This window comes from Rhinoraja longicauda, chromosome 7 (genome assembly GCF_053455715.1).
Source record: "Rhinoraja longicauda isolate Sanriku21f chromosome 7, sRhiLon1.1, whole genome shotgun sequence".
Classification (NCBI taxonomy): Eukaryota; Metazoa; Chordata; class Chondrichthyes; order Rajiformes; family Arhynchobatidae; genus Rhinoraja; species Rhinoraja longicauda.
The window spans coordinates 75,580,764-75,591,054 of NC_135959.1; positions in this window are offsets into that span (position 1 = coordinate 75,580,764).

Below are 10,291 nucleotides of genomic sequence, written 5' to 3' on the forward strand. Positions count from 1 at the left end.
GTAAACTAAACCAAACTGTGTTGAAAGGCATAGTAGGCCACGTTTGGGAGCAGGCACAACAAAATTATAATGCTGCTCTTCAAGTAGTGAAGATGAAGGGAGCAATCTTCTCAGGCTGGTGTATAAGGACACCATTCTAAAGGGCCTGTCCCACTGAGGCGATTTTAAGGCGACTGCCGGTAACTAGGCTGTTGCTGAATGTTTGCCGGCGTGTCGTGGGCATGATCGTGAGGAGTCTTCAATGAATCGTAGCGGATCTCGGCGCGTCATGGAAAAAAATTCCAGATAGAAATTTCTGGGCGCCAGCTGGCTTGTCGCCAGGTATCGTAGCTTATTGCGGGCGCTGTCTGTCGCACGCTGTCCCCAGGTTTGCTAGGTTGTCGCAGATGCATTTAGAAGCACATAATATTAAATTAACAAAAGGCGTTTGAAGATACCAGAAGATACTTGTGTTTAACCAATTTATTTACCGTCAGGACATTTGACAGGTAGATTGGAGGCGACTGTTTGACGGTCAGGTAAGCGTGGGAATTTTGCGATGTTTCCGAAGACGGTGTAATCTCTTAGCCAGGTGCTAGTTTCACAAAAAAAGTGACTTGTATCGACCTGACTCGGCATTGTCGTGGTCATTGTCGTGGGGGAAAAGAACATTTTGGCGATCTGCTACGACTTTGACAGTCGCCGGCAGTCGCCTAAAACATCGCGTAACTGGGACATGCCCTTAAGTGACTTAGAGTCGTGGAGTTTGCAGCATGGGCACAACTTCCCCAAGCTGACCAAGATGCCCCATCTACGCTGGTCCCACCTACCTGCTTTTGGCCCATATCCTTCTAAACCTTCCCTCTCCGTCTGTACGTCCAGTGGCAAAGGGTGGGAATTGGCAATACGGTCATTGTTGTAAATAAGGCTCTAATTCAACATCACGGCCAGCTTAAGTTGATCAGTAATGTGCTTAAGGAAGCAACCCTCTCTGCCAAGAACTACCCACACTCACCTACACTCTACTGTTAAACATCATCACGGATCTGACAAGAACTCTATTAAGGACACCTTAGTTCTTTCGCAATTGTCCCCTTATTGGCAGAGTTTACAGCACAGAGCTACCCTGATCCAAAATACAATCGGGAATGATCAAAACCAACATCTTTCCCCTTGATGAGTACATAGATCACTCTGATAATGTGATTCTCAGCTGTTCTAGGAAGCCTCTTCACCTGCCTGCAAGCAGAGTCATTCATTGTGACTCATTATGAATAGGCACTGATATCAATAAGCAGAGATACTAGAGGAGCAAGATGAAAGTTTTTTTTCACACAGAGAGTGGTGAATCTGTGGAATTCTCTGCCACAGAAGGTAGTTGAGGCCAGTTCATTGGCTATATTTAAAAGGGAGTTAGATGTGGCCCTTGTGGCTAAAGGGATCAGGGGGTATGGAGAGAAGGCAGGTACAGGAGACTGAGTTGGATGATCAGCCATGATCATATTGAATGGCGGTGCAGGCTCGAAGGGCCGAATGGCCTACTCCTGCACCTATTTTCTATGTCTATGAACCACTCCGGTGAAATCGCCTATACTGAAGTGTGGTACGCAAATTGCCTATACTGAAGTGTATGGCTGTGCGTACCACCAACATAAGAACAGTTTCTACCATCAGGCCATCAGGCTTCTGAACTCATGAACACATTTCAAATCATACATGTTGATTATTTTTAATACTGTCTTTTTACCTATTTTTAATATTGTCTTTTTACCTTACTAATGTCATTTTTTAATCTTATTTATCCTTGGAATATTACTGCTGAGGTGACCCGTTGTCTTGTCAAATACATTTCATTGTATCGTTGACCCTGTGCCAACCTACCAGAACAAGGGGCCACAGTTTAAGAATAAGGGGTAGGACATTTAGAACGGAGATGAGGAAAAACCTTTTCAGTCAGAGAGTTGTGAATCTGTGGAATTCTCTGCCTCAGAAGGCAGTGGGGGCCAATTCTCTGAATGCATTCAAGAGAGAGCTAGATAGAGCTCTTAAGGATAGCGGAGTCAGGGGGTATGGGGAGAAGGCAGGAACGGGGTACTGATTGAGAATGATCAGCCATGATCACATTGAATGGCGGTGCTGGCTCGAAGGGCCAAATGGCCTCCTCCTGCACCTATTTTCTATGTTTCTATGTTTCTATGTTTGATGGTCAGCATAGATATGGTGGACTGAAGGGCTGCTTCTGTACGACTCTGTGACTCTCCAGAGATGCTGTCTGACCCGCTGAGTTACTCCAGCTTTTCGTGTCCATCTATGACTCTTTGGTTATTTTGATGGATGGGTTGATATTAATGTATCTGCATTGTGAACCAAGTGGCAATAACCCAAGCTGCAGTGTGGAAAATCTTTCACCTATGATAGTTATCCTTCAAGTCTGGCGTCCTCCTGCACCTATTGTCTATTGTCTATTGTCTATTGTCTACATATGATAAATAAATAAATTAATTAATTGCTCAAATGAGCTTAATGTCTGCCATTTTAGTAAGCAAACCCCACCGTTCTCTCTGCCTCTCGCAGTGTAATCAATGTTTTGGGGGAACAGTATGTGTGATGATACCATTAAAATGCAGAATATATCTCATCTATCAATTCACAGATTTGTGTTATTTTTCTTTTTAAATGCTTCTGCAAGTTTCTAAAATGGCGCCGTGACGTACTACGGTTTTTAGGGTCGAGTGGTCCATCTTGCTCCTCCGGCATCTTTGCCAATAAGTGCATTTCACAGAATGATTAGAAGAAACATATTAGGCGTTTCACAGACTATGACAAAGTTACTAGGCACCTAGAGGAAGTTTCCCAGTGAGTTGATGCTCCAGGGGTATAACCAACCTGAAGGCTACTTTTGATATTGTAAACAGTCAGTTTGTAGAGGTATCCAAGCCTGCAGATGGTATTACAGTGGGGAGCACAGCCCCTAACAGCTGTAGCTTGGTATCACATGCAAAAGTCATGAAATGTGTCGTGTTTTAATTAGGAATACTTAATGGTTTGAATACTCCAGTTATTGAAATTTACTGTTGCAATTATTGCCATCTTTGGTTGATGGACTTCTAGTTGATGGACTTAGTATCACCACCAACCAATTCCTCAACATTCATAACATTAACATTAACGTTAACAGTCTGAAGAAGGGTCGTGACCCGAAACGTCACCCATTCCTTCTCTCCTGAGATGCTGCCCGACCTGCTGAGTTACTCCAGCATTTTGTGGAAATCAGTCTGAAGAAGGGTCTCGACCCGAAACGTCACCCATTCCTTCTCTCCTGAGATGCTGCCTGACCTGCTGAGTTACTCCAGCACTTTGTTGAATTAACATTTTCTCCGGTCATTTGGCTCCTACTATCACCATTGTGGAAATGTGTCCTAAATAACCCACTATTTTGAACGAAGAGTTTGCTGGTTATTTTCCTTTGTTAAATATAATTTTCATTGTGTAAATGTATTGAATATAGTCATAGAGTCATAGAGTGATACAGTGTGGAAACAAGCCCTTCGTCCCAACTTGCTCACACCGGCCAACATGCCCCAGATACACTCGTCCCACTGGCTGTGTTAGGTCCATATCCCCCCAAACCTGTCCCATCCATGTACCTGTCTAACTGTTTCTTAAACGTTGGGATGGTCCCTACCTCAACTACCTCCTCTGGCAGCTCGTTCCATACACCCACCACCCTCTGTGTGAAAAAGTTACCTCTCGGATTCCTATTAAATCTTTTCCCCTTCACCTTCAACCTCTATGTCCTCTGGTCCTCGATTCACCTACTCTGGGCAAGAGACTCTGTGCATCTACCCGATCTATTCCGTGGTGAATGCATTTTCTAACCGTCGTTCAAGAGAGATTCAAGAGTCAAGAGTGTTTTATTGCCATATGTCCCACATAGAACAGTGAAATTCTTACTGTCCCGCTGAGTTACTCCAGCAATTTGTGTCGACCTTTCAGGAAATTCTTGCTTGTAAATGTAGAATTTACAGAATATGTAAACATAGTACACTGTAAACAATTTCATGAAGTTCACAATGACATGAATGGTTCAGTTTTGATGGTTTCACCTGACTTTGTCTGTCTGATCATATTTTTGATCATGACTGAACATATGAGACCATCAGAGAGACCGTGATGCTTGAGAAACATTCCTTTTACAGTGCCAAATGAATTTGTGCCACTGAAACTGATAACAAGTTGTAAATGATTTGCCAGATAGATTTAATTTCAAATGTAGCCACTAGCATCATTGTATTTTTCTAACGTTTGACCTCTCTATTAGAGCAGGCACTGTTTTAACTTAGTTAATTAAATCCACCGGGGTTTAGCAGTAGATCTGTCTCAATCCATAAGCTTACCTTTTCAACTGTAAAGAAATTCCCTTTCTTCTGATAGCACCGAGCTGTTACAAAACATCTGGAACCATTTTGAGCAGTAATTTACAATCCTTTGATATAGATTTTCAAATACCAGTATTAGATTAACCTTGAGTGAAATAGCTTATGAAGGGGACACAGACATAACAATCAGTTTCTGAGTTAATCAGTTGTTTGACACAATAGTGGAACGAGAGAAAACAAAAGACAAGTGTGTGAGCATGGATGTGGTGTTACACAGTTACAGAGAGCCTGCATCTTGTGTGGCCACTCATTAGTGATGGCCTTCCTCTTGGGAGGATTTGGAAATTGAAAACAAGGGTTAGTAAGAGTCTGAAGTTGCCAGTTGCATTTTGTGGAATATTGAAGTAACTCGGAGAACTTTGTGATACAGTTATTCTCTCCTTGCTGAGATCTCCTGCTAATCCTCCACCTGTGGCCTCCTTGACTTGAGAGACAAGGGGCGGTTGCAATTTATATTTCTCTTCACACTGACCAGGGCGGTGCAGCGGTAGAGTTGCTGCCTTACAGCGCTTGTAGCGCCAGAGACCCGGGTTCGATCCCGACTACGGGCGCTGTCTGTACGGAGTTTCCCCGTGACCTGCGTGGGTTTTCTCCGAGATCTTCGGTTTCCCCCCACACTCCAAAGACGCGCAGGTTTGTAGATTAATTGGCTTGGTGTAAATATAAATTCATCCCGGGTGTGTGTGGGATAGTGTTAATGTGTGGGGATCGCTGGTCGGCGTGGACCCGGTGGGTCGAAGGGCCTGTTTCCACGCTGTATCTCTAAACTACACTAAACTAAACTGTCACAATAGGCGCTTCTCAAGCAGGCTGAGAGATGATGATTGATCAAATGCATGATCCAAGATGGCGCCTCCCTGTGTGGCAACCGTTGCAGAAGCTCCTGCTCACGGCTGAGCCTTTTTTCTCTTTCTTAGTAGTTAGTTAAGTTATTTCTCTCACTATTCTTGTGTATTAGTCTTGTGTATTAGTCTTGTGAATTAGTTTTGTGTATTAGTTTTGTATAACCTTAGCGTGGTATGGAGACCAAAGCCAACGTTTTTGCACATCGACTTCTCCAACTTTAGATAGTTCCTCTGTCCCTCTCTTCCCCTCCTCCTTCCCAGATCTCCCTCTATCTTCCTGTCTCCACCTATATCCGTCCTTTGTCCCGCCCCCCTGACATCAGTCTGAAGAAGGGTCTCGACCCGAAACGTCACCCATTCCTTCTCTCCTGAGATGCTGCCTGACCTGCTGAGTTACTTCAGCATTTTGTGAATAAATACCTTCAGAGTGGATCAGCACCTCACATCCTGGATTCTGGACTACCTCACCAACTGACCACAGTATGTGAGGACAAAGGACCTGGTCTTGGACAGGGTGGTCTGCAGCACTGGGGTTCCGCAGGGAACAGTGCTAGCTCCATTCTTGTTCACCCTGTACACTGTGGACTTATAGACAATAGACAATAGACAATAGACAATAGGTGCAGGAGTAGGCCATTCAGCCCTTCGAGCCAGCACCGCCATTCAATGCGATCATGGCTGATCACTATCAATCAGTACCCCGTTCCTGCCTTCTCCCCATACTTCAGGCACAGCTCTGCAGACTCCTATCTACAGAAGTTCTCTGACAACTCTGCCATCGTCGGCCTCATCGCGGGCGACGAGGACAGGGCGTACAGAGAACTGATCAAGGAGTTTGTGGACTGGTGCCAGCGGAACTGCCTCCGGATCAATGCGGGGAAAACCAGGGAGATGGTGGTAGATTTCCGCAGGCACAGCCAGGTCCCCCCGACACCGGTGAACATCCAGGGAATGGACATCGAGAGGATGGATTCTTATAAGTACCTGGGTGTCTATCTCAACAATAAACTGGACTGGACTGAAAACACTGATGCGCTATACAGGAAGGGCCAGAGCAGACTTTATCTGCTGAGGAGACTCAGGTCCTTTGGAGAGCAGGGGGATCTCCTAAGGATCTTCTACAACACTGTGGTTGCATCGGCCATCTTCTATGGAGTGGTCTGCTGGAGCAGCAGTATCTCAGCGGCGGAAGGGAAGAGACTCGACAAGTTGGTCAGGAAGGCCAGCTCTGTCCTGGGTTGCCCCCTCGACTCAGTGCAGGCGGTGGAAGAGAGGAGGATGATGGCAAAGATAACATCGCTGCTGGACAACGACTCCCACCCCATGCAGGACACTGTCACTGCACTGAGTAGCTCCTTCAGTGACAGACTCCTTCACCCCAAGTGTGTGAAGGAGTGATATAGGAGGTCCTTCCTTCCCGCTGCTGCGAGACTGCACAACCAGCACTGCTCCCGGCAGACCAGTCAACAATAACAGCTAAGAACACACAGAAAACTGATGACAATTTATGTATCTTTATTTATAATGAATGATCTCTTGCTATCCACTTTGCTGCTGTAACACTGTAAATTTCCCCGGTGTGGGACGAATAAAGGAATATATATATTAACCTTGACCTCGAACTTGAAAAATTCCAATCGCAGTGTCAGGCTGACTGGAATGACCTGCCTTAGAATTAGCAGGAACTGAAACTAAAATATTCCAGGAGTGTGCAGTTGAAAGACTTCTTACATGACCCCCGGATTATGAGCTGAACATTCATATTGCAACTGAGGAGCAGGAACTCGATTTGAAACAAATCCATTTATGTACTGAAACAAATAGTTTGTACATGTTACCCATTCATTGTTCACACTTATTTAATGACCAATTTAACAGTTGACATCTTGTATGAAGCCATCGCCTTCTGGCAAAAAAGAACTAAGGTGAGATGAGACATTCTTGAAATGCAGTGCGTTGATAAATTCTAAAATATACATTTGAAAGAGTGGAGGAAAAGAGAAAGAGAACTGGATATATTCTTGTAAAGATTATATTTTCAGAGCTTTGATGGAAATACAGATGCTTCTTGACTTACGATGGGGTTCCGTTCTGATAAACCCATCGTAAATCAAAAATATCATAAGTTGAAAATGCATTTAATACACCTAACCCACCAAACATCATAGTCACCTAACCTACCCAACATCATAGCCACCTAACCTACCCAACACCATAGCCACCTAACCCACCAAACATCATAGCCACCTAACCTACCCAACATCATAGTCACCTAACCTACCCAACATCATAGTCACCTAACCTACCCAACATCATAGTCACCTAACCTACCCAACATCATAGTCACCTAACCTACCCAACATCATAGTCACCTAACCTACCCAACATCATAGCCACCTAACCTACCCAACATCATAGTCACCTAACCTACCCAACATCATAGCCACCTAACCTACCCAACATCATAGTCACCTAACCTACCCAACATCATAGTCACCTAACCTACCCAACATCATAGCCACCTAACCTACCCAACACCATAGCCACCTAACCTACCCAACACCATAGCCACCTAACCTACCCAACATCATAGCCACCGAACCTACCCAACACCATAGCCACCTAACCTACCACCTAACTTAGACATGATGGGATGCAAAAACATAAAACACAATACCTGGACTCCTCCAACCTCATCTATTGTATCCACTGCTCCAGATAGCTCTGGGCGGCACGGTAGCGCAGCGGTAGAGTTGCTGCTTTACAGCGAATGCAGCGCCGGAGACTCAGGTTCGATCCTGACTACGGGTGCTGCACTGTAAGGAGTTTGTATGTTCTCCCCGTGACCTGCGTGGGTTTACTCCGAGATCTTCGGTTTCCTCCCACACTCCAAAGACATACAGGTATGTAGGTTAATTGGCTGGGTAAATGTAAAAATTGTCCCTAGTGGGTGTAGGATAGTGTTAATGTATGGGGATCACTGGGCGGCACGGACTTGGAGGGCCGAAAAGGCCTGTTTCCGGCTGTATGTATATGATATGATATGATGATATGATATCAACTTCTTTATATCGGCGAAACCAAACGCAGGCTCGGCGATTGTTTCGCTCAACACCTTCGCTCAGTCCGCCGTAACCAACCTGATCTCCCGGTGGCTGAGCACTTCAACTCCCCCTCCCACTCCCAGTCTGACCTTTCTGTCATGGGCCTCCTCCAGTGCCATAGTGAGGCCCAATGGAAATTGGAGGAACAGCACCTCATATTTTGCTTGTGCAGCTTGCAGCCCAGTGGTATGAACATTGACTTCTCCAACTTTAGATAGTTCCTCTGTCCCTCTCTTCCCCTCCCCCTTCCCAGATCTCCCTCTATCTTCCTGTCTCCACCTATATCCTTCCTTTGTCCCGCCCCCCTGACATCAGTCTGAAGAAGGGTCTCGACCCGAAACGTCACCCATTCTTTCTCTCCCGAGATGCTGCCTGACCCGCTGAGTTACTCCAGCATTTTGTGAAATAAACACAATACCCTGTATCTAAAAAATGCTGTCAACACAGTACACTGTAGAGTAGGGGTTGTTTACACTCGTGATCGCGAGGCTGACTGGGAGCTGTGGCTCACTGCCGTTGCCCAGCGTGGTCACGAGAGAGTATCGTATCGCATATCGCCAGCCCGGGAAAAGATCAACATTCAAAACTCAAAGTACGGTTTCTACTGAATGTGCATCGCTTTTACACATATTGACCTTGAACATTAGGTAACCCTTGCTTTCTCCCTCCCCTTCCCAGTTCTCCAACCAGTCTGACTGTCCCCTTGATTGCATTGTATCTCTGTTTGCTTTGTTGTCACCTTCTCCTAGCTAACAATGATCCATTTCATAATCTCTCTTGAGCCTCATCTCTTTTGATGTCTCGTTTACACACCTTACCCTTCCTTATCTCTGTGTCTCCCTCTCCCCTGACTCTCAGTCTGAGGAAGGGTCTCGACCCAAAATGTCACCCACCCCTTCTATTCAGAGATGCTGCCTGTCCCGCTGAGTTACTCCAGCATTTTATAGACAATAGACAATAGGTGCAGGAGGAGGCCATTCGGCCCTTCGAGCCAGAACCACCATTCAATGTGATCGTGGCTGATCATTCTCAATCAGTACCCCATTCCTGCCTTCTCCCCATACCCCCTGACTCCGCTATCTTTAAGAGCTCTATCTAGCTCTCTCTTGAAACCATCCAGAGAATTGGCCTCCACTGCCTTCTGAGGCAGAGAATTCCACAGATTTTGTGTCTATCTTTGTTATAACACAAAGGGTGTGAACCAATGTCCCTAATGAGTGGAATTTGCTGCTACTCTGTTCGCTCAGCGGCTCTGGCAAAAGAAGAAATGACCATGTGCTGCTGAACTTTTGTAAAAAAAAAATCAAATCTTTTTCAGATGTTGGCGTGTAGGGAAGAACATAAAATAAACCAGATTGTGGTTTTCTCTGTTATCATTCATTACGGAGAAAATACCCCTGCCAATTATTTAGATGCTTTGGTAAACTGAAGTCTGCCCTTAAATGTCCCAGTACTAATCGTACACGATGTAACAGTGTTCTGCTTCAATTACACATTATAACTGAATGGTAGGTAGCTCAGTATGGGCACCAAGCCTTGTTATTTCTGTTTGAAATATTGGCCTGCCTCTAATCAAAAATGGATGTTTTTGACAACTTTAATAACATTGTTAGGAGACTTCTGAAAGCATGAGGTTTTTTTCTCCTGCTTTGGTATCTTGCTGGCAGGATAAGGATAAATTCCTTCCTCTAACAAAATACAACATACTTAAGGAAGTAGGAAATCTTTGTTGTCTGCTCCGTGAGACAGCTTGAATCCAATGAGCATTGGCCCACATTACCCGAGAGAGCATGATGAGTCTATCATGTTTAAACCTAATGTGGCTCTGATGGCTTTCAAAAGACAATTGAGAATGAGGAAATGCAGAGTGTTAAGAGGAAATCTCAGCAATTTAATGAAAATAATACTTCAGATTTTAAGACTT